At 46.3% G+C, this 23,439-nt stretch overlaps 1 protein-coding gene across 5 annotated transcripts in view; it reads left to right on the forward strand.

The window, feature by feature from the left end:
- The window catches only part of Extl3 (exostosin like glycosyltransferase 3), a 68,885-nt gene that overhangs the window by 19,803 nt on the left and 25,643 nt on the right, over positions 1-23,439 (forward strand). For 3 of the 5 annotated variants that reach the window (XM_042699830.1, XM_042699831.1, XM_042699835.1), the window contains exon 1: positions 15,047-15,150. The exons of 1 other annotated variant lie outside the window; for it this stretch is intronic. The gene's annotated coding sequence lies outside the window, so the exon portion shown is untranslated. Of the gene's footprint in view, positions 1-15,046; positions 15,151-23,439 lie in introns of those variants that run through there. One more of the 5 variants, XM_042699834.1, reaches the window with a different exon arrangement.

Here is a 23,439-nt window from a genome sequence, read left to right on the forward strand (position 1 = left end):
TCAGGGAATAAGCAGTGGCTGTGGAAGTCAGGTGAGACTGATGAGTGAAAGGAGAGGGCTGGATGGTGGAGCTGATGCTTTTCAGACTCCAGCATGAGACCCTGGAGCCTCACCCACCCACAGAGACAGGAAATCAGCGGCCTGCACTTGAGATACACAGTGGCCGGCTGCTGGCCTCAGACCACAGTTTGGAAGCATGCACGAAGTTCTTCACCACTGGCTTCAGCGGGAAGGAGAGAGTGGATTTGAGGGCAGTGGGAGACTTCTGGGGATGTAAGAAAGTTATGCATGTATGTTCATAGATTAAGAAAAGGAGGCAGACATTGCTAGAGAGAAAAAGGAAATTGATGGAGGAGATGTTATAGGACAAAAGAAGACGAAGGCACCTGGGAGGATCACAAAGTTAAAAGTTTCTGAGGTATATTTTTTAAAACCCAAGGGGCCCTTTGGAGGTGACGAATGCTCATTGCTTCCCTGCTTTTATTATTTTTCAAAGATCCCTTAAATCTCTGGAGCAGCTGTTTACCTTTCTGGCTCTCCCCTGGTGCCCGTGAGCCTTTGTCTCTGCCCAGGTCCTCAGCGGGGCAACTTCCGTGTTCAGACCCATAAATCGGTGACTGGCTCCAGATGAATGAGCAGCTGTGAATAGACCTGCTGCAACACAAGGCATGTCAAGGATAAAGGAAAGTTTCAAACAACGTTTGATCATGATTGCTCAAAACTGTTTGCGCCCCCTCTGGCTAGCCATGCAGCGGGGTAACTTGACAGGTCCCCTGGGAGGTTGTTCGTTGGCAGAGCAGTCGTGGCAAAGCAAGGAACACGGCTGTGTCTCCTGTGCTCACCACAGCTGCTTCCTCAGAGCCCTCTGACACACAGGAAAAGCTTCAGAACTCATTTTGTTCAGTTATACAAAACCAACAGCCCTGAGAATAGCTGGGAGCAACTGAAAGGCTGTGTACCACATACTGAGTTCAAGACAACAGAAATTTCTGGATGGCTTGTAAAAGAGCAAGCACCAGGAGGGGCACTGGAAGGCCGGAGATCCGGGCAATACCGCTGGGAATCTGGGAAGGCCTCGTGCTGGCGTGCATGCCCAGCAGCGGGCACCTGGCCCCATTCTCTGCACATCCTCAGCAAATGTCATCTTTTGTCTTTTGTTGTTTTTTTTTCTGTCGGTCATGGGGCTTGAACTCTGGGCCTGGGCACTGTCACTCAGCTCTTCAACTCAAGGCTAGCGTTCTACCACTTGAGCCACAGCGCAACTTCCTATCTTTCGTCTTTTGGATACTAGCTATTCTGACAGGTGGCAGTGGTACCTCATTGTGGTTGTTGACATTTTGCTATCTGGCTGTCTGTTGTTTATATATTTCCTTTTGAGAAATATCTGTTTACGGGGCTGGGAAGGTGGCTCAGTGGTAGAGCGCTTGCCTTGCATGCCCGAGGCCCTAGGTTCGATTCCTCAGCACCACCTAAGCAAAAAGAAAAAAAAAAGCCGGAAGTGGCGCAGTGGCTCAGGTGGTAGAGCGCTAGCCTTGAGCTGAAGAGCTGAGGGACAGCGCCCAGGCCCGGAGTTCAGGCCCCACGACCGGACCCCAAAAAAAAAAAAAAAGAGCAATATCTGTTTAGGTCCTTTGCCTACTTTTTTTTTTTTTTTTTGGATAGGGCCAATGTTTTATTTGCTAATGAATTTTTTTTTTTTTTTTTGCTGGTCGTGGAGCTTGAACTCTGGGCCTGGGCACTGTTCTGAGCTCTTCAGCTCAAGGCTAGCACTCTACCACTTGAGCCATAGCACCCACTTCCAGCTTTTTCTGTGTATGTGGTGCTGAGGAATCAAACCCAGGGCCTCATGCATGCAAGGCAAGCACTCTACCCCTGAGCCACATTCCCAGCTCCTGCTAATGAATATTTTTGTTCCTTCTAGATTATTTTTTTTGTAGGTCGTGGGTCTTGAACTCTGGGCCTGGGCGCTGTCCCTCAACTCTTCAGTTCAAGACTAGCGCTCTACCACTTGAGCCACAGTGCTACTTGCAGTATTCTGGTGGCTAATTGGAGACAAGAGTTTCCCAGAATTTCCTGCCTGGGCTGGCTTTGAACTGGGATTCTCAGATCTCAGCCTCCTGAGTAGCTAAGATTACAGGCGTGAGCCACCAGCGCCCGGATCCTTCTAGATTTTGACTCTTCACTACTCATCCAGATGTGTTCTTTCCATTCCACGGTTGTCTCTTCGCTGCTGTTGTTGTTGATGATCATTTTTGCTATACTGAAGCTTTTGTTAGTATAATCTACGTGATTTCTTTTTTTGCTCTGTTACTTAAGGTTATATCCAAAAATGCCATTGCCAAACCAATGTCAAGAAACTTTTCCCCTATGTTTTTCCTTCCATTAGTTTTAAAGTTTCAGGTCCTATATTGAGGTCTTTAATCCATTTTGAGCTGGTTTTTGAATGTGGTATGACTAAGATGTCCAACTGTGTCTTCTGCATGCAGATGGTCACTTTTCCCATTTATTGAAGACACTGCCCTTCCCATTGTGTGTCCTGGGCAACTCTATTGAACGTTAATTGACTGTAAGTCTGTGGGTTTATTTCTGGGCCTTTTATTCTGTGCACTAGGTCTGTCTGTTTTATGCCAGTCCCGTGCTGTTTTTATTACGCAGGCTTTGTTCTTTTTCTTCATGATTGCTTTGGCTATTCAGGGACTTTTGTGTATTTTATATAAATTATAGAATTTCTTTCCCATTCCCATCACAAATGTCACTGGAATTTGTTAGGGGTTTGAAGATCTGGGTAATATGGACATTTTAATTTTTTTTTTTTTTGATCAGTCTTGTGGCTTGAACTCAGGACCTGGGCGCTGTCCCTGAGCTCTTTTGCTCAAGGCTAGTGCTCTACCATTGTGAGCTACAGAACCACTAATATGGACATTTTAAATAATACTAGTTTTATCTTCAGTTTATCTCACCAAGGTTTATTTTTTTCAGTAAAGGCAGATTTAATCCTGAGAGAGACCTTATTATCTGAAGCATTGCAGAAATCATGGTCCTTTGCCCTTAAATATTTTAGCATGAGTTTGTCACATTCTCTTACGTAACACAGTGTAACTTAAATCCAGGAAATTCAATATTGCTAAAATATGATTACATAATGGAGTCTATTTTCAAATTTCACCATTTATTCCAATATGTATACAGCAATTTTCCCCCGATTGAACATTCAGTAGAGAACTGGGTGTGGTGGTACATGCTGTAATAACTAGCACTCAGGAGGATAAGGCAAAAGACCCCCAGTTTGAGGCCAGCTTGAGCTACATAGAGAAACCCAGCCTCAGAACAAAACACCCACTTCAGCCTCACCAGCCTCCCTTTTCCCTTCCCTCCCTGTACCTTCCTTTCATTTTTTAGGACATTGACATTTTGGACTGTCACCAGTTATTTAGTAAAATTATTTTGACTTGGGTTTGATTGTTTCCTCATTGTTAGAGTGCATGAAGTTCAAATTTACAAAGCAGTTGCCAGTATTACACAGCATCTTGAAACTTTTTCACCAATTTCAAATTATCCTTAACCTAAGTTTTAACTTTTGTCAGATCACAACTTAATCTTTCTGTCTTCCCTTTCCCTGTCCCATGCATGTTTGGGTGGGTAGAATGCTTTTGTGAAAATCTGAACTTGTTAAGGAGTCCCCCTTTGAGTGACAGCTTTGGAACTAAGTCTTTTTTTTTTTTGTCAGTTGTGGGGCCTGAACTCTGGGCCTGGGCGCTGTCCCTCAGCTCTTCAGCTCAAGGCTAGCGCTCACGACTTGAGCCACAGCTCCACTACTGGCTTTTTCTGCTTATGTGGTGCTGAGGAATCGAATCCAGGGCCTCGTGCATGCAAGGCAAGCACTCTACCACTGAGCCACCTTCCCAGGCCTGGAACTAAGTCTTATAGGACAAACATTCTTGCCAGTTAAACAGAGTGTGGGTAGAGGAAAGGAAATTCCAACCGGAGAGATCAGCCTATACAGAGATCAAACCAATGTGTACATGAAGTGGCTGGTGAGCTGCTCGCTTTCTAGTGATTTGGGGGTAGCTAGGTTGGGGAAGAAAAGACTAGAAGAGTTGGAACTTTTATGTAGAGTGTTAAGAAATCGGGGCTATTTTTTTCTTTAGAAAAAGAGAAAATGTCAAAGATTTGATGATAATACCAGACTTACTTTCTAGAAAAACTAGCTCTAGGGCAATTTGGAAGAGAAAGAAGATAGAGCAAGGAGGTGGAAATTTTCTTACACTGACTGGTGATGAAGACTAGAAGAAAGGGGAATATTGTTGACGTTCTACTGTGTAGAAGAGTTCCAAAAGGATGCCTGACAAGATTAGAGAGGGCGCTGGTGGCTCACACCTGTAATCCTAGCTTCTTAGGAGGCTGAAATCTGAGGACTGTGATTTAAAGCCAGCCTGGGCAAGAAAGTCCATGAGACTCTTATCTCCAATGAACTACCAGAGGAGGGGCTGGGAAGGTGGCTCAGTGGTAGAGCGTTTGCCTTGCATGCATGAGGTCCTGGGTTCGATTCCTCAGCACCACATAAGCAAAAAGAAAAAAGCCAGAAGTGGCACTGTGGCTCAAGTGGTAGAGTGCTAGCCTTGAGCTGAAGAGCTGAGGGACAGCACCCAGGCCCAGAGTTCAGGCCCCACGACCGGACCAAAAGAAACCCCAAACTACCAGAAGAGTCGAAATGGAGTTATGACTCAAGTGGTAGAATACTAGCCTTGAGCAAAAACACTCAGGGACAGAGACTAGACCCTGAGTTCAAGCCCCAGGACTGGCACACACACAGATTAATTAGGATTCATGAATTAAAGTCACTTATTACTCTTTAAAAAAAAAATTTTATGGGCTGGGAAGGTGGCTCAGTGGTAGAGCGCTTGCCTTCCATGCTCAAGGCCCTGGGTTCGATTCCTCAGCACCACATAAGCAAAAAGAAAAAAGCCGGAAGTGGCACTGTGGCTCAAGTGGTAGAGCGCTAGCCTTGAGCTGAAGAGCTGAGAGACAGCGCCCAGGCCCAGAGTTCAGGCCCCACGACCGGACCCAAAAAAAAAAAAAATTTATTATGAAAATACCGTACAGAGGAGTTACAATTACATGGGCAAGATAATGAGTACATTTCTTATCAAGCATTGTTGCTTCCTCCTTTGTTTCTCCTTCCTAGCCCTTCCCATACCCCACCCCCACCCACCCATATCCCCCCTTCCTCCCCCCCCACTTATTACTCTTATAAAAGCAATTTAATAGATTACCACATGCTAATCTATTAAATAATAAATAATACTGAAAGAGTGAAATAATAAAAGAGTGAATGGCAGTAGAAAAGTGACATAGAATGCAGATGATTCTTTGAAGAATTTTCTAGAATGATGACATGATAGCAACCAACATTACTGAGTGTTTTCTGTTTGCTAGGCCCTGGGCTAATCTATATGTCAGGCACCAATGATTCATGCCTGTAATCCTACCTACTCAGGAGGCTGAGATCCCAGGATCATGGTTCAAAGCCAGCCCAGACAGGAAAGTCTTTGAGACTCTTTTCTCTAGTAAACTATTCAGAAGAAGCCAGAAGTGGTACTGTGGCTCAAGAGATAGAGCACTAGCTTTGAGCCAAAGAAGCACAGCGCCTAAGCCTGGAGTTCAAGCACCAGGACAGGCAAACAACAACAACAACAACAACAAAAACGAATTTAAGACAAAACCTTACATTTCACAAACGCTTCCTTATCTCAAAGCAGCTCCTTTTTCCATAACAAGAGCCGATCCTCCAGGCTGAAGCTGGAAATTTTAAGCAATACACATGGATAGACAATACAATTTTTTTACATGTAGAATGTAGCGAGAAGTTGGAAGAAAGGGTATTATAGCCTATTTAACCATGGTACGCCTAGCTTGAGAAAGGAAGTGGGGATATCTTGTTTGTCAAAGGCCAGCCCAGTAGAAAGGAGAGCTGTTGGACGCATGCAGCTGTCAGCTGAGGCAAGCTTCTGAGGAACGCTGGCTTAGTCCTCTCTGTCTGCTCCCATTGGGAAGTTCAGTCCCAGGTTCCTGTGAGTTCCTAGGAGCCTGGCTTACAGTTTACTTGGTTTTGGGTGTCAAAACAGCCGCAGTGCTGTTTTCATTCTTTGATTCCATGCTCACCCAATAACTGGATTTTCCCCAAATCGCTAGCATGAGTCATTTGTGCATGGGAACAGTATTACTGAAGGCACAGGGAAATTTATAGCCCTAGCAACACAAATAACTTAATAATAGATATCTCTATTTTAAACATTTTTCAGCATCCCCATCACCGGTACCTCTTTCTCCAAGCTGCGATTCCTTCATTACTTGAGCTCCTCTCCTTAGTCACTTTTTCTATTCTTGGACTTGTTTTGGTTTTAGAGACAGGTCTTGCTATGTAGACTAGGTTGTCTTTGAATGTATAATCCTTGTTTTAGCTCTGAGTGCTGGGATTACACCATGCATGTCTCTGTTTTTTTCTCTTTCATATACCTGTTTCCAGTCTCTTTGTATCACAGGTTATGTTGTGCTCTATTCTTCCTAACTTTGAGAGTCACACTAAGGTAGTTTCCTTGTTTGTTTTTCTCCTCAAGGCTAATGCTCTACCACTTGAGTACAGTTATACTTTTGGATTTTTGATAGTTTATTGGAGATAAGAGACACACTGACTTTCTTGCCCAGGCTGGCTTTGAACCACAATCCTCAGATCGGATTACAGGCATGAGTCATTGGTGCTCTGTTTAATTTTCTTTTTTATTTTTGCCAGTACTGGAGCTTGAACTCAGGGCCTAGGCACTGTCCCTGAGCTTCTTTTGCTCAAGGCTTTGCTCTACCACTTGAGCCACAGTGCCACTTGCGGCTTTTTCTGTGTATGTGGTACTGAGGAATCAAACCCAAGGCTTCATACATGGAAGGCAAGCACTCTACCACTAAGCCACATTCCCAGCCCTAAGGTAATTTTCTTAATAAAATAGTGTTCTGAAGAGGGATTCTGGCATCTGCTAAAATAACTTTTTCCCCTTATCCTTACGACCTTGAAGGTGGTAGAAAGGTATTTAAAAGAGGTCATGTCTGCTTCCTTCTATTTTCTCAGTAAAATATGAGATCCGCTCCTCTGTTGAGTTAGGTCTGTGTCTTAGTGATTTGGACAGCTGGAGTTTAGATGTCTGTCAACAGAAATTTGCCAGATACCTAAAATTTCATAAATGCTGTATTTACATAGAACAATTCCTTTCACAAAGCCTACAGACTTGTGGAATTGATTCCCTTGCTAGAGATGGATTATTGCGTTTACTGAGTTGTCTGGTCAATATGAGAAAAGTAGAAAGAGCCATGGTGGAGGAAAAGTCAGGTCAAGTAAACTGAAGCCGGTAATGTAGCGTGGTCTCTGCTGATCTTTTCTGTCTACAGCCCAGACATAAATCCACTCCAGGTGGCCCTGCATTGTGCTATTGGCCGGGTGGGAGGAGGGTGAACTTGCAGTTGAAATAGGATAAAGAAGTTGTATTCGTGTTCTGTTGCCCCACAACAAATTAGCTCAAACCTGGTGGTTTTAATACCAAGATTTATCATCTTGCCATTCCTGGAGGTTAAAGATTCAGGAGTGACGGAGCTGAGCGTCTGGCTCATAGTCTCTCCCAGGCTACCGGCTTGATTGGGCCTGGAGGAGCTGCGTCCTGCCTCACAGAGATGCTGTCAGCAGGTAGCCTCGGTTTCGCAGTTCCAGAGTCTCCCCGTGGTGAGAACCAGGACAGGCAGTGAGCTTTTGCCAAGAGTGAGTGACACGGGGCAGACAGAGCGATTACTATGCAAGCTGAGGTGCTTCCTGCCACGCTACCTTCATTGCTGGGTTCTGGTCTACCCTTGCTTACACTGTGGACAGGGACTGCAGGAGGCTGTGAGTACAGGGCGAAAGGACCTCTGGGGCTGTTTTAGAGACTGGCTATTGGAAAGTTTTTAGTAACATTGTCTTTATGTGTGTGCACATGTTGGCGTGCATGCATGTGTGTGCATAGATGTGTGTGCATGTGTGTGCACACACCTGTGTGTGTGGGTATGTGTATGTACACGGGGATGTTGCCATTCTTAAAATGCCAAGGAGGAGTGTAGTTGGGCCGACTGGTAGTTACTAGACTTTCAAATTCAATGGACCAGTATATTAAAAAAAAAAAAGAGGCTGGGGCTTGGTGCTGGTGGCTCACGCTTGTAAATCCTAGCTATTCTGGAGGCTGAGATCTGAGGCTCATGATTCAAAGCCAGCCTGGGCAGGAGAGTCTGTGAGACTCTTATCTCCAACAAACTGCCAAAAAGCCATTAAGTAGAGCTGTGGCCCAGTGGTAGAGTGCAAGAAGCAGTTTAGGGACAGCACCCAGGCATCACATACACACACACACACACACACACAGGGGAGGGTGTACAAAAATAAATATGTATCCATCTTTTTTGTCAAGTAAGGGAGAAAAAGAGAAAGTTGCCATCTGTCACCACAATATCATCATTTCAAAAAGTGCATTTGACAGTTAAAAAATAGAGGGCACAATCACAGAATAAAAACCACCTTTTAATTGAACAGATTTACCTTCATTAAAAACTCGCTGGTCTGTGTGTTTCTCACAGAGCTGGACCGATGGCAACCTTACCCAGTCCTGGTCCGTGCACTGTCATTTGAAGCCAAGTGTCTTGAGAGATAACAGCACCTGGCAGAAATGCACAGTGTGTGCGCAAGGTGAGTGAAAAAGAGAACCTTTAAGTAGCTGACACACAGAGAACAATTTTTATACAAGCCTGCCCAGGAGCAGGAAGGCCCAGAGGTGGCAAGTGTCCATCACTATTTGTTGGTTTTTGCTATTGGTGTTCCTGCTAATGTTTAGATGTTATTATTTTGGCAAATAAAACATGAAGTAAAAAGGAGCATCATTTCACTATAGTTACATGTAAGTAGAAGGAATATAAATGTTTTTAACTTCTAAAAGTTTTCCCATGTACTGACTATAATTCACATATACTACTTAATATGTCATATATAGTTAACATTTTTGCATCTTTTGCACCAATTATGTCAAGTATCCTTTTGCTAAATGAAATAAAATATAAATAAAATATAAAATAAATAAAAAAATAAATATATGCTTCTCCCAGTAACATACATGATATAATTATTCACATCTTTTTTTTTTTTTGCATGAGACCAAAATACTTGGCACTTTCTCCATTAGAGATGAACTTTGCACTGTTAGTTTTTTAGCTCCCTAAATTGGATTTGTAGCAATGTGGTCACATATTCAGTAGCTTCCATCTTGATCTGTGGCATGGTATCTGCAAGGCTGGAGGCTTGAACTGAGGAGGCATCAGTGATTATTTTGTTCTGAGATTTAGGTACTTACTAGAATCATATATTCTTTTTTGTTTTGTTTTGGTCAGTCGTGGGGTTTGAACTCTGGGCCTGGGCGCTGTCACTCAGCTCTTCAGCTCAAGGCTAGTGCTCTACCACTTTGGTCACAGCACCACTTCTGGTTTTCTGGAGGTTTATTGGAAATAGGAGTCTCAGAGACTTTCCAGCCCGGGCTGGCTTTGATCCGTGATCCTCAGATCTCAGCCTTCTGAGTAGCTAGGATGACAGGCGTGAGCCACTGAGCCCAGCTGGAATCCTATACTCTTACCATTTACATTGAGAGTGACTTTTGAGTAGCAGTACAGAGAAGGGAAACTCTCTCTTTAGTAAGGTCTTGTTACAGGCTTTCCTGAATTGGTTCAAAACCTACACAGTTTTGTTTTAAACATCTGATTGGTAGAAATGTATTGTTTTTTCATATGTAAACTTGAAACATTTGCAAGATATGTGTGTAAACATACTTATATATACAGCATATAGTATTTCTTTTAGGAATTGTGCTCTTTGGATTTTTATAGCCACGTTGGTTAAGCAATATGCTAGCTGATGTTGTCGAAGAAGCTCTGACATTTTGTCCTTGGAGCACCTTGTTCACATGGGTGGTTTTAAACAGAAGGTGTCTATGGGTAATTTGTTTGGAGTCACTGGGGTGTATAGAAGTGACACTGGAATTCAGCCATCCTCCCTCTGCCTAATTTCACTTCTTGTGTTATTACATGAAGTCCTTCCAACCATGTTAGGGCATGTGGTGCCTGAGCCACTTTACTCCTCCCTGACATTATTTAGAATAAATGTTAGATGCCTTCAGATTTGCCTTAGGGGCGTGTGTATCATCCTATAGAATTTCTAGGGTCAAGCTTTCTTTCAGTTGTGGGGCTCGAACTCATGTCTTGGGTGCTGTCTCTTGAACTTTACTGCTCAAGACTAGCCACAGGGGCTGGGAAGGTGGCTCAGTGGTAGAGCACTTGCCTTGCATGCTCGAGGCCCTGGGTTCAATTCCTCAGCACCACATAAGAAAAAAGCTGGAAGTGGCGCTGTGGCTCAAGTGGTAGAGCGCTAGCCTTGAGCTGAAGAGCTGAGGGACAGCGCCCAGGCCCAGAGTTCAGGTCCCACTACCGGACCCAAAAAAAAAAAAAAAAAAAGACTAGCCACAGCTCCTTTTCCAGTTTTCTGGTGGTTAGTTGAAGATAAGAGTTTCATGGACTTTGCTGCTTTGGCTGGCTTTGAACCACAATCTTCAGATCTCAGCCTCTGAGTAGCTAGGATTACAGGTGTGAGCCACCAGTGCCCAGCTTGATGGCATTTGATATCTATGGTAACTATAGCTACTTTGAGTCCGTCTGCCCCAGCTCCCCACTGAACTAGTCCTTTTTAAACCTTAGTTGGTCATTACAGGTTAGATGTCTCAGAAGCCAACATGAAGTTTATTTTTCACAGCCACATGGCAAGGTGGAGAATACTATGAATTAGGGTAATCACTTAACACTTAGTTTGGTATTTAAGACCTTAGCATGCTTGGCCAGTACTTTATTGCTGCTGAGCTACAGGTGTGTGTGTGTGTGGCTTGAACTCAGGGCCTGGGCACTGTTCCTGAGCTTTTTGCTCAAGGCTAGCACTCCATCACTTGAGCCACTGTGCCACTTTCAGCTTTTTCTGAGTAGTCTGTGGGAGAATGTTGGGAATTTGGTTGTGAGATACAGAGAAGCCACATTTTGAGAAGTTGAATTGGGAGTCTTTATTAGAAAAGCTAGCAACAGAAAGTGAACTCATGTTCCAAAATCTTGCAACCTCGAATGCAGTTAATACTGTTAGGAAACTGAGCCATGAGGGAATTAGTGGTTAAAGGAAGAGCTGCGAACAATCTCAACAAACCAGATCCACTCTAGTGTAGAGTTGAAGAGGAACGCTGTGGTGACCTGACAAGAGAAGGAGGCATGAGGCGTGGTGTAATGGCCACAGAGGTGGTGGGTCCTAAACACGGTCAGGGTTAGGGGCAGGGTCATAGGAGCTTGGGAGTTCAGAGTCTCCCAAGTTCATGGTATAGTTGTGGCTGGTCCAGAAACCTGTTGTCCAAGTCTCTGCCCCATCTGCTTCTAGGAAATCAGATGCCTATCACCTGTGGGTGGGGAGGTAGAATTCTGAAAGTCCCTGTCATCCACCAGGATGCCAAGAGGGCACCACTTAAGACCCAGTATCCATATTTTTAGAGAAGAGTCTCACAGCCTTTCTTGCTTGGGCTGGCTTTGACTTGCAATCCTTACATCTCAGCCTTCTGAGTAGCTAGCATTACAGATATGAACTAATGCCAGGCTACAGGTTTTTTGTTTTTTTTTTTGTGACAGTGATACAATGTGCTTTGTCGTGCAGCTCATGTTAATAACTTAAGTGTTCTTGCCATTTTCTAACTACCTAAACTGCCCTACCTTTTAAGAAAGTAACATCAAAGCCAGGACTTTCAGAGAACTACGCAGCAGAGTGATGAGTGCTGTTCTTGGAGCCCGGGGTGACCTTTTGTCTCTTTTGGCTCCGATAGGCTGAGACAGAGTGACCTTGGAACTCAAATCTAGAAATTGTCATGCACTGTTCTAATTATAGACCACAAAACTGCCCAATAATTTATATATAGAAAAGATCTCAAATAGGGGATGTCAGCATTAACTTTTAAAATCAAGTCATTACAGATAAAACAAGTTCTTATCGGACCTAAATTCGCTGATATTTTCCTGATTTATATCTTTTGAAGGTTGATGGGGTTACTCAGGGCTTCTTAGTGATTGATCTGGTGCCCATCTCTTAGAAAATGACCACTGGCACCTCCCTCTCTAAGACTGAAGGCTATTTTAATTTCTCCTTTATAAGACAAAACCCCCATTCTCCTGGATGGTATGAGTTTTGGGAAGGGTAAGTAATTAGTATAATTAGTAGGGCTAAGAGGATCTTGCTGACATTTGGAAAATGAATTCCAGGTGGAACACAATTTTATTTAGTATGATTTTACCACTGTGCCTTTTATATTCCTCTCACAGCAACAACTCCAACTACAATTCCCTTGTGAAAGAAGTGTTTACCAGCTTCTCTAAACAGCCACCCTTTTGTATCATTTCTGCATTTAACAGGCCAATTGAGTGAGGACATGGATGTGTCTTTTGGTCAGAAGTCCTGTTTACAAGTGTGGCCCTCTGTGATGTTCAATCGGGGCTTATCTGCTGCTTAACCAAAGTGGTCTGGGATGAGTGTGTGACCCAAGATGGGACAATCATGCCTGTCTTCTAGGAATTTAAAGCTAGCAGCCGAATGAGAGAGACTGGCTCTTATTTGGGTTTCTCCCATGGAGGCCTCTCAGCCTCAGCCTCCTAAGGCTAGGCTTACAGGCATATACATATCACCACACTTGGCTTCTGGTGTTTTTCCAAGCCAGAAATCTTGTTATTGAGTTGATAGTATAGGGGAAGGGTAAAGTGGACTTGAACCAATCAAGTAGGTATAGAATTACAAAAAGATGGAGGAGTACCCTAAAGGCTTTAAAGCTTGGAAAAAAATTGAATGTGGGTGTAAAGACTGATGTCAAGGATGAGTGCCACGTTTGGAGTTTGTGCGTAAAGAAAGAGTTTTAGAAGAATAGGGGAAATGGTTAACAATGAGAAATACTAAGTGAGAAATAGTGTTCTGGATAATTGGATTGTTCTGGTAAAAAAAAAAAAAAAGCGGGGGGGGGGGGGGGGGACTTGGAATCCACTCAAGGCTGCACTGTGTGTTCTTGGGCACCTGATTTATTTAGCAGCTGCTGCTTTTGTGGGCATGCACATGTGCGCACGTGTGTGTGTGTGTGTGTGTGTGTGTGCACGTGCGCTGGTCCTGGAGCTTGAACTCAAGGCTTTGAGCAGTGGTTAGTGGATGATAAGGAACTCCAGGCCTTCCCTGCCCGGGCTGGCTTTGAACCAGGGTCCTCAGATCTCAGCCTCCAGAGCAGCTAGGATGACAGGCCAGCAGGTAGCCACCTCTATTTTTCTTGAAGTTTCAATTCTCTGTCTAGAGGCTAATACCTCCCAGTGAGGTTAAAACATGACAGTGCCTGCAAAGGGTGCAGTGTGTTGGCTGGCAATCAGGCTTTCATAAAGCATGCACTCATAGGATGACGACGCTGTGATGATACCTACAGGGCCTTGGAAAGCAGGGACTGGACTTCCACTGGAAGGAAGGGGCCTGGCTGCCTGAAATGGCATGAAGGGAGTCGAATGGCTGATGAGGCACACCTTGCCCAAGGGCAAGGAAGAGTTGGAGGGGGACTTGAGAAACTGTTGGAGAAGGAAAAGGAAAGGACACAAACTGTGGAGGAGGGGAGCAGGACGACAGCTGTGGAAGGCTGTGGGTGCACGAAGTGTCAGATGAATGTCCATTATGTTTCCAAAGCTTGGTTACTGCTAAAACGAAGCACAGCAATATGTTACTTTATGCAAAAATGTAAGATGCAGAGTCCTCAGGTAGCAGGTATCTGCATGTCCCTTCTCGTCAGTGTGGCCGTGAACCAGCACCTGGAAATTCTTTCCTGTCTGTGCCCTCCTACATGCCAGGATCCTGTCTGCCACCACCACACCTTCTTTCTGAAGGAAAGCCTGGGAGGAAAACTGTAAAACAAAATAGAAAAGTGAACTCAGGTGGGTAACAGTTTCACCACAAACTTTGCTCCCCACTCCTCTGACTTTCCTCAGTAAATAGGCAGAAGTTACTTTTTGGTAGTGTGCTTGCTTATCATAAAAGCTGGGCAAGGAGAAGGGGCAGCAGTGAGGGGAGACTAAGATCTTAGAAAGGAGGAAAGGAAGAAGGATCAAAGAAGATGGGGAGATGAGGAGGGGCTCCAGGAAAACAGGATGCTGTGCTCTTTGTTGTCTGGTTTCACAAAGGGCGTGCTCAACCCCCATCTTCCCTGTTCTCTCGGCTGCACTGGGCCTGGGCTCTGCCAAGAAGGGGGAGTGGACGGGGTCAGCAGCTGCGGGGCCATCTCTGGGGCACGGTTCTCCTGGAAGGAGGACCACCCAAGCACGGGGCCGGGCGCCAACCTGGACTGGCGAAGACCCCCCCTTCCCCACGCCCGTGAGGAAACCCTGGGTAGAAAGCAGCCCTGCCTTCAGAAAAGAAAAGTTCAGTGTTTTGAAGGAGACAGACCTTAGATGGCATTGCAGTTACAGGCTTTAAAAGATGGGAGTCGCCCAGCCCGCCCTCTCCCCGCACCTGGGCCCGGGTGCCCGACACCCCCGAGGCCGTTCCCGACTTCCACGCCGTTCTTGCGGGGTCCTGGGCTCTCGGGCTAAGCACCTGGCCCTCGCACTCGGGCCTTTTCCTGGGAGGGAAAGCGGGGAGGGCCAGCTTCTCCGGCCCGGCCGGCCTGGGGTCCAGACCCGGTCCCGGGGGCCCCCGCGGCCGGCGCGACCCCGCGCCTCCCACAATGCCGCGCGGCGCGCCCCTCGCGGGCCCGCGCGGAAAGCCGCCGAGGCTCCTCGGGCGTTTCCGGCCCGAAGCTCTTCGGCGGCTCCGCAGCCCGGTCGGAAATGGCTGCCCGCCGGCAGGGGGAGCGGAGGGCCCGGCGCGGCCTGGGCGGCGCGCGGCCGGCGGCCACAGCGGCTTCTGGGAAGCCGAGTTTCGCGCGGGCGGCGGCGGCGGCGGCGCGTCCCTGAAGTGGAAGCCGGTAGGAGGCCGCGCCGGCCGGGCCGGGAGCGGAGCCCGCGGCCGCGGAGCGGGTAGGCCTGTCCCGGGAGGAGGCTGGCGGGGAGGCCGGGGCCCCGGGAGGAGGCTGGCGGGGAGGCGGCCGGGTTTCCGGGACTCGGGGCCGCCGACCCGGTCCCCGGAGCCCCGGATCCGGCGGGACGCGTCTGCGGACGAGGGCGCAGCCCCGCCGCCCGCGCGCGCCGCCGGTGCCCACTCCCGCGCCGGCCCGCGCCGCCGCCCTCCTCGGGGCCGCTTCGTGCCGGGGGTCCCGGTGCGGGTCCCGGTGCGGGCCCCGGGGCCCGTGCGGTGGGTGCGGGTCCCGGGCCCGGCTCGCCTCGCCCCCCGCGCCTGCCCCCGAGCCCGGACATGGGGTCGGTTCCGCCCCCGCCGCCCTCTCCGGGGCCGGGGCTCATCAGGTGCGGGCGACGCGGGACCGCGCTGTCCCCCGCCTGAGGGGCCCGGCGGCCGGAGCGTTTCCCAGGCTGCGGCGGCCAGCGGCACCGGGAAGCGGCCGCCCGCGTGCGGCGGTCTTCGGCGCGTCCGGCGTCCCGCGGGGGCGGGCGGGCGGGAGGCGATGCCCGGGCTTGGTGGCCTCGAGCCGAGCCGGTCCTCCCAGCCTGTGTCCCGCTGGGGCTCCGGGATGGGCCCCGGATGGGCGAAGCCGGGTGGAGAACCCGCGTGGCGTGTCACCGGCGCGGATCCCGTGGCGCTTCCCTCCGTGGCGGGGCGTCTGTGGCGCTCCGGGGCTTTGGGCGCGAGGGCGTCCTCCGAGCGGAGCCCGCCGCGGCCGCCTGGCGCCCTGCGCGCCGGCCCGCCTTCTCCGGGGCCCTGCGGAGCCGGGGACGGAGGGAGCGGGTGGGAGCAGGGGGCTCCCGGGGGCGGTGTGGAGAGAGCCTGGGTCGGGCCCGGGCGAGGCTGGCAGGCCTTCTGGAGCAGGGCTGGTGGTCACGCGTAACACGCAGCCCAGGACTAGGAGAGCACGAAGGTCTCGCCTCCTCTCTGGGTGAGTTTAATCGTCTTGCTGGCGGTCACCTCAGCGCAGCAGGGAGTACGGCCGGGGCTTTCCTGACGCCCCAAGCTGCCCACCAGTGTCTGCGGAAACAGGTTTGATATCCCCGTGAGCGCCGGTATCTGCATTCTGCCTCCTCCTCATTTTTGGTATCTGTGCCTTTTGAAACCTGTGGTGATAGAAAGGGAAGCCAAGCTCGGCAGCGAGCGGAGCGGGAGCTCAGGAGGGCAGTGGGCAGTGGATCACACTGCAGGTAGGCGTGATCCTTTCCTCCTGTGCCAATCGCATGTTCATTCCCTGCACATGTTCAGTCTTTCAGGTATCGTGGATGGTGGAAGAGAAGCAAGATTTCAAAAATCTGCCATCTCTCAAGTACAAGAGAAAGAAAGAGATTCAGTAGCAACTTTCCTATGCTTAGGCCGTAACGCATCCTGCAGCTGGCAGCATAGGACGATGAAGTGTAGAGGCTGGTAGAGCGAAAGCAGCATGCAGATAAGATCATTACAACCTAACATGCACCAAGACCTACGTATCAGTCAGAACGGAGTGAGCCAGGCACTACCCAGTGAAACTTGGGAAAGCTCTCCAGTGTTTGCCCTATGGTGTAACCCCATATACACACACCATTACTTTGGTATATTCCTCCTGTGACTGACCCAATAAATTTTAGACTGCTCAATGATTAATTATTAATATCTTGGTTGTCTGTGTGTTCACAGTTTGCTCTTCTCTTAGCTTGTCATGGTTTAAGCCCGCTTTATGATTTCCTTTTAAACATCGTTTCAACAGATATTTGATACTCTCAGGGAGCAATTAAAAAAGTTTGGAAATGTGCCCTCAGCATGGAGAGATGAGCCATAAACAGTGACAGGAGATTATAAAGTCTTAAATTACTGTTTTAAGTTCTCTGCTGTCCTGTAGTTTTTTTTTTCATATATTTTTTAACAGGGACTTTGGTTTTTAAAGTTACTGAGAGATAGGCTACATGTTAACATAGTTCTCTATTGAGGGAAATGTAGGGAAAAAAACTGAGGCTTGTGAAGGTGAGGGTGATGCATCAAAGCCAGGTGCATTAAGAGGCAGGATTCTTGAACTGGTTACTAATGTTTCTTGACCTGTGGGAATCTGCACTCTTACCGTGCTGTCACCTTTCCTGGGCAGTTCATCCTGTGTGTGCCATGACTTCTAGGAGGCTTTTCCTTAGACTAAGCAGTGGTTTGCTTTCCTATGAGTGTCACTTACAGCCCCATAGGGCAAACCCATTCCTATCTCTGTGGCAGTTGCACGCCTACACACATACACACTCTCACACACACTACTGGGACTGGGGTTTGAGCTTAGGGCCTCAAGCTTACTAGGTAGGTACTCTGTTTCTGAACCAGGCCTCCAGCCCTTTTTGTACTATTTTGAAATGAGGTCTCACTTTTTCCTAGGCCCATGTATGGGCTGTGATCCAACTATTTTGTTCTGTTGCTGCAGCTGGTAAGACAGGGATGAGCCACAGTGCTCAGCTGTTGGTTAGGAAGGAATCTTACATACTTTGTTCCCAGGCTGTCCTTGAACCTTGATCCTCCCAATCGTACTACAGATGTAAGGAATTGTGCCTGGTGCAAGTAGTACTCTCCCTTAAGACGCTAGCTGGGTCTACTCATTTTACATGGTGCTATAGTCATTAAGATTGTCATTATAGCTGGGTGCTGGTGGCTCATGCCTGTAATCTTAGCTACTCAGGAGGCTAAGATCTGAGGATTGTGGTTCAAAGCCTGCCTGGGCAGGAAATTCTGTGAGACTTTTTTTTTTCTTTTTGTTGGTCATGGGGCTTGAACTCTGGGCCTGGGCACTGTCCTTGAGCTCTTCAGCTCAAGCTGAGCACTATACCACTTTAGCAGTTTTCGGTGGTTAATTGGAGATGAGTCTCATGGACTTCTTATTTTCTGGTGGTTAACTGGAGATAAGAGTCTCATGGACTTTCCTGCCAGGGCTGGCTTTGAACCACGATCCTCAGATCTCAGCTTCCTGAATAGCTAGGATTACAGGCATGAGCCACTGGTGCCCGGTTTATATTCTATTTATTTGTATACGTGCCTTTTTCTTTTGAATAAATGTATTTGCGCCCAGCTTGTGAGATTCCTATCTCCAATAAACTAAAAAAAAAAAAAAAAAGCTGGAAGTGGTGCTGTGGCTCAAGTGGTAGAGCATTCACCTTGAGCAAAAGCCCAGGGACAGTACTCAGACCCAGAGTTCAAGCCCCAGGACTGGCAAAAAAAAGAAAAAAAAAAGATTGTCATTTTGTCATGGCTCGACTATTCTCTAAGCTAAAGATTGCCTGCCATTTCCCTTAGCTGTTTATATGGCAGTTTTAAGTCCCCTAGCTACATTGTTTTTCTGTTCCTCACTTAACTGTGTATAATGCTCCTGTTCAAGATATGTGGTCAGCACAGATACAGTGTTCAGTAACCTTCACTCCTATTCAACTTCCACTTTGTTTTTTAAAAAAGAGCAAAACAAAAATCAAGGTAATATTTTTTTCCCTAAACACTCATACACTGAACTCACTGAAATCACAGTTGTAGTGCACACCTGCCTTTGTGTGTGTGCTTGTGCTATTGGTAAACTAAGTTATTACCATTAGTTTTGAGATCAAAGTGCTGAGTTTTGCTTTTATTAAATTTCCTTTAGAGAAATTCAGCCTGATAATTTTTTTTGTCATTTTCTATGTTTCCTCCCAATCTGTGTGTTTTTTCTGTTTTTGTTTTTTTAGATTGGTCATGGGTCTGGGCTTAGGCACTGTCCCTCAGCTCTTCAGCTCAAGGCTAGTGCTCTACCACTTGAGCCATAGCGCCACTTCTGGTTTTTTTTTGGTGGTTAATTGGAGATAAGAGTCTCTCAGACTTTCCTGCCCAGGCTGGCTTTAAACTGCGATGCCTGGCCCTCCCAATCTTGATTTACTCTTCTCAGCATGACTTCCTTTATTTCTTTAGGTTTAAGATATTAGAGGGCTGTGGCTTCAAGTGGAGAAAATAGTTTTGAGGTTCCAAGCCATTGTTAATAGGTTAAGTGGCAAATTAAGGGGGCCCTTCAAGGAAGCTGTGCTTCAGATAGGTAAGTAAAACATTGAAGTCCTAGGCATTTAAGTGATCCTCAGGGGCATCTGCTCTAACCCTTTATGAATTAAAAGAGGACCAAGAGCTTCTGAGTCAAGAAGACAAGGAATTATGAAGCTCGGGGCCCTGATAAGTCAGAAAGATGCTAATGGCAATGGGAGAGAGTCTCAAGTTGGATTCATCCGAGGATGAGTCATCATAGGATGGATGCAAAGTCAAAAGATGACTATGGGGCTGGGAAGGTGGCTCTGGTAGAGTGCTTGCCTTGCATGAATGAGGCCCTGGGTTTGATTCCTCAGCACCACATAAGCAGAAAAAGCTGGAAGTGGTGCTGTGGCTCAAGTGGTAGAGTGCTAGCCTTGAGCTGAAGAGCTGAGGGACAGCGCCCAGGCCCAGAGTTCAGGCCCCATGACCAACAACAACAACAACAAAAAGATGAGTATGTATTACTTAGCAAGCTTGTGCTTCAGTTTTTGCATCTCGGGTATGATAATGTGCCTCTACAACAAAATAGAAGCCATGCTTCCTTAAGGGAAGAAGCCTTGGCACTTGAATATCAAGTTGACTCTTCCTGGGACATGTTAGCAAAATCCATCTGGAGACCGCATTACAACTTGTTCCCACACTGTGCCTGCCGCTCATAAAAATTATGTGCTCATTTTTAGGAGAGAGAGAGAGCATGAAAAAAAATTAAAATGAGTGACTTTATAATTTATATGAGTCACTATTAGTTTTTGTTTTTCTATTAAAAATATATACATGTGCATTTTATATATTTTATATCATGTTGGCTATATGGTTTTTTTTTTTTTGTCGGTCGTGGGGCTTGAACTCTGGGCCTGGGAGCTGTTCCTCAGCTCTTCAGCTCAAGGCGAGCGCTCTACCACTTGAGCTACAGCGCCACTTCCGGTTTTCTGGTGGTTTATTGGAGATAGGAGTCTCACGGTCTCTCCTGCCCAGGCTGGCTTTGAACCTCGATCCTCAGATCTCAGCCTCCTGAGTAGCTAGGATTACAGGCGTGAGCCACCAGCGCCCGGCTGGCTATATGGTTTTGATACCTAACGTTATATACATTTTTCACTTAACATGATATTGTGAACACTTTTCCATTTAAAATTACTGAAAATCTTACGATGTTCCATATTGGTGATTTTCTATCTGGGCTGGTTTTGAACTGTGGTCTTCCAGCCTCAACTTCCTGAGTAGCTAGGATTACAGTTGTGTACTATTACACTTGTTTCTTTACTATACCTTATTATATTTAGTTTCTACTTATTTATATTTAGCTCCTATTCTTGGATACTTAATTTATATATATGTATATATATATATATATATATATATATTTTTTTTTTTTTTCCTTGTCCATCTTGGGGCTTGAACTCTGGGCCTGAGCGATATCCCTCAGCTCTTCAGCTCAAGGATAGCACTGTACCATGAGCTACAGCGCCATTTCTGGTTTTCTGGTGGTTTATTGGAGATAAGAGTTAAGAGTTTCATGGACTTTCCTGCCTGGGTTGGCTTTGAACTGCGATCCTCAGATCTCAGCCTTCTGAGTAGCTAGGATTACAGGCGTGAGCCACTGGCACCTGGCTAACCAGGTTTTTTGTTTGTTTGTTTTTGTCAATTGTGGGGCTTGAACTCTGGGCCTGAGCACTGTCCTTCAGCTCTTCAGCTCAAGGCTAATGCTCTACCACTTGAGCCACAGCGCCACTTGTTTATATATTATATATTGTATATTTTGAAGAATACTGAGTGATGAAATCTTTATAAACAAACCTTTGTTCACCTAGAATTCATGAAAAAATTATTTCTTCTTCTTTTTTTTTTTTTTGTGCCTGTCTGGGGCTTGAACTTTGGGCCTGGGCCTAGGCATCCTATTACTTTGCCACAGCTCTACTTCTGGCTTTTTTGGTAGTTTTAGTGGAGATAAGAATCTCTCACAGACTTTCTAGCTTCCAACTGTGATCTTCAGTCCTCAGCCTCCTGAGTAGCTAGGATTACAGGCGTGAGCCACTAGGGCCTGGTGAAAGTTTTATTTTTGATATCGAAGTCATATTACTTTTTAGTTCTGAGGAACTCAGTGTGAGAGTACCTGCCACACTGTTGCTGCCAGCCTAATTAGCAACTTTATTTTAATATTTTAGTATAAGCAGTAATTTAAATTAATTTTTTTCACATTCATGGTTCTTCATAGTAATTTGTGGAAGTGGAATTGCAGAGTCAGAAGATAGACATATTCAGTTTTTGTGCTTTTAGGACTTACTGGCAAATTGTGCTCCAGGAAGGGGTGCCAATTTTCAGTCCCAGTGGGAAGGGTTACCCTGGATGGTGCCAAACACAGATACACAGATATTGTCACTTGCAATTCTTTGCTGACTTATAGGTAGAAAATATCACCATATCTTGTTTTAAATGCACATTTATTTGATTGCTAGGAAAGTTAAACATGTAAACATATATATATGTATATATATATATATATATATATATATATATTTTTTATCATTGAGCCCCCTTTTGTTTTTTTTTTGGGTCTGGTCATGGGGCCTGGACTCTGGGCCTGGGCGCTGCCTCTCAGCTCTTCATCTCAAGGCTAGCGGTCTACCACTTGAGCCACAGCGCCACTTCGGGCTTTTTTCTTTTTGCTTATGTGGTGCTGAGGAATCGAACCCAGGGCCTCATGCATGCAAGGCAAGCGCTCTACCACTGAGCCACCTTCCCAGACCCTTGAGCCCCCTTTTGTGTAACTTCCTGTTCTCTCTGTATCATTTGACCAAAGTTACATTGATTTTTTTTTTTCTTTCTTTAGTACTGGGGTTGAACTCAGGGTGTCAGATTTGCTGGGCAGGTGCTACACTTAAAATATGCCTCCAGCCTTCTTTTGCTTTTTATTTGGTCAGCTCACAAATGTTTCTTACAGTCTTTTTTTGGGGGGGGGGGCTTGAACTGGGTCTGGGTGCTGTCCCTGAGCTCTTCAGCTCAAGGCTTGTGCTCTACCACTTGAGCCACAGCGCCACTTCTGGTGGTTAATTGGAGATAAGAGTCTCACAGACTTTCCTGCCCAGGCTAGCTTTGAACCACTATCCTCAGATCTCAGCCTCGAGTAGCTAGGCAAGAGCCACTAGCACCTGGCTTCCTATAGTCTTAATCAAGTTTAACTTCTTTCCTCAGATCTCAGCCTTCTGAGTAGCTAGGATTACAGGTGTGAGCCACTGGCACCTGGCTTCCTATAGTCTTAATTAAGTTTAACCTCTTCCCTCATAGTACATGGAATCCTTTGACTTGGGTAGTCAGATACATTGAACTTTTTTTGTGTGTGTGTGTGCTGGTCCTAAGGCTTGAACTCAGGCCTGGATGCTGTTCCTGAGCTTCATCTTTCTCAAGGCTAGACCTCTAGCCCTTGAACCACAGAACCAATTCTGTCTTTTTGCTAGTTAACTGGAGATTAGAGTCTCATGGACTCTCCTGACAGGGATGGCTTTGAACCACAATCCTTAGATCCTTAGGCTCCTGAGTCGCTGGGTTATAGGCGTGAGCCATCAGATCTGTTGAACTTTTGAGAATGCTGCTTTTGCTGTATTTACCTTGAGCTAAATGTGTTTTCCTTTTCTTCTTACAGCTTATACAATACAGTTAAGTCTTGAATTCCTCCCCAGATATCTAGTGTGATATCTGGGTTGTAATAACAACTGTATAGCAAAGTCTTGCTAAGTAGCCCATGTTGGCCTTCAACTGGAGATCCTGCTGCCTCCACTTCCCCAATGCTGGGCTTACCAGTGTGCCACCATGCCTGGCTTTTTCTTAATTATAAAAGTAGTAGTAGTAGTATATGCTTATTAAGTAAAATTTATTAAGACAAAATGTGTCTTGTACATAATCAGTAAACAAATGTACGGGGTACCTAACCATCTTCTGAAAGGTAGAATTAACACCTGCCCCCATGCAGTTGATGAAATGATTGCTGTGTGTGAAGTGTGTTGTCTGGAGCCCAGGGCCCCATGCATTGTAAAGATGAACAGAGAATATGCACCTGCCTCTGCGAAGCCTTCTGGGCGTATGTGGTGTGAACTGCAGTCTCTGAATGGTCTCCAGTGTATTGATTGCTCTTTGTCACACTCAGCTCTCTGCACTTAAAAGATTCACACGTAATCAAGCTAGTGAAGATTGCCCTGTTTTCCATTACACCAGTGAGTTTGGAGTTGGAT

Source organism: Dipodomys spectabilis, unplaced genomic scaffold, assembly GCF_019054845.1.
Source record: "Dipodomys spectabilis isolate Male_0828 unplaced genomic scaffold, ASM1905484v1 ptg000263l, whole genome shotgun sequence".
Taxonomy (NCBI): domain Eukaryota; kingdom Metazoa; phylum Chordata; class Mammalia; order Rodentia; family Heteromyidae; genus Dipodomys; species Dipodomys spectabilis.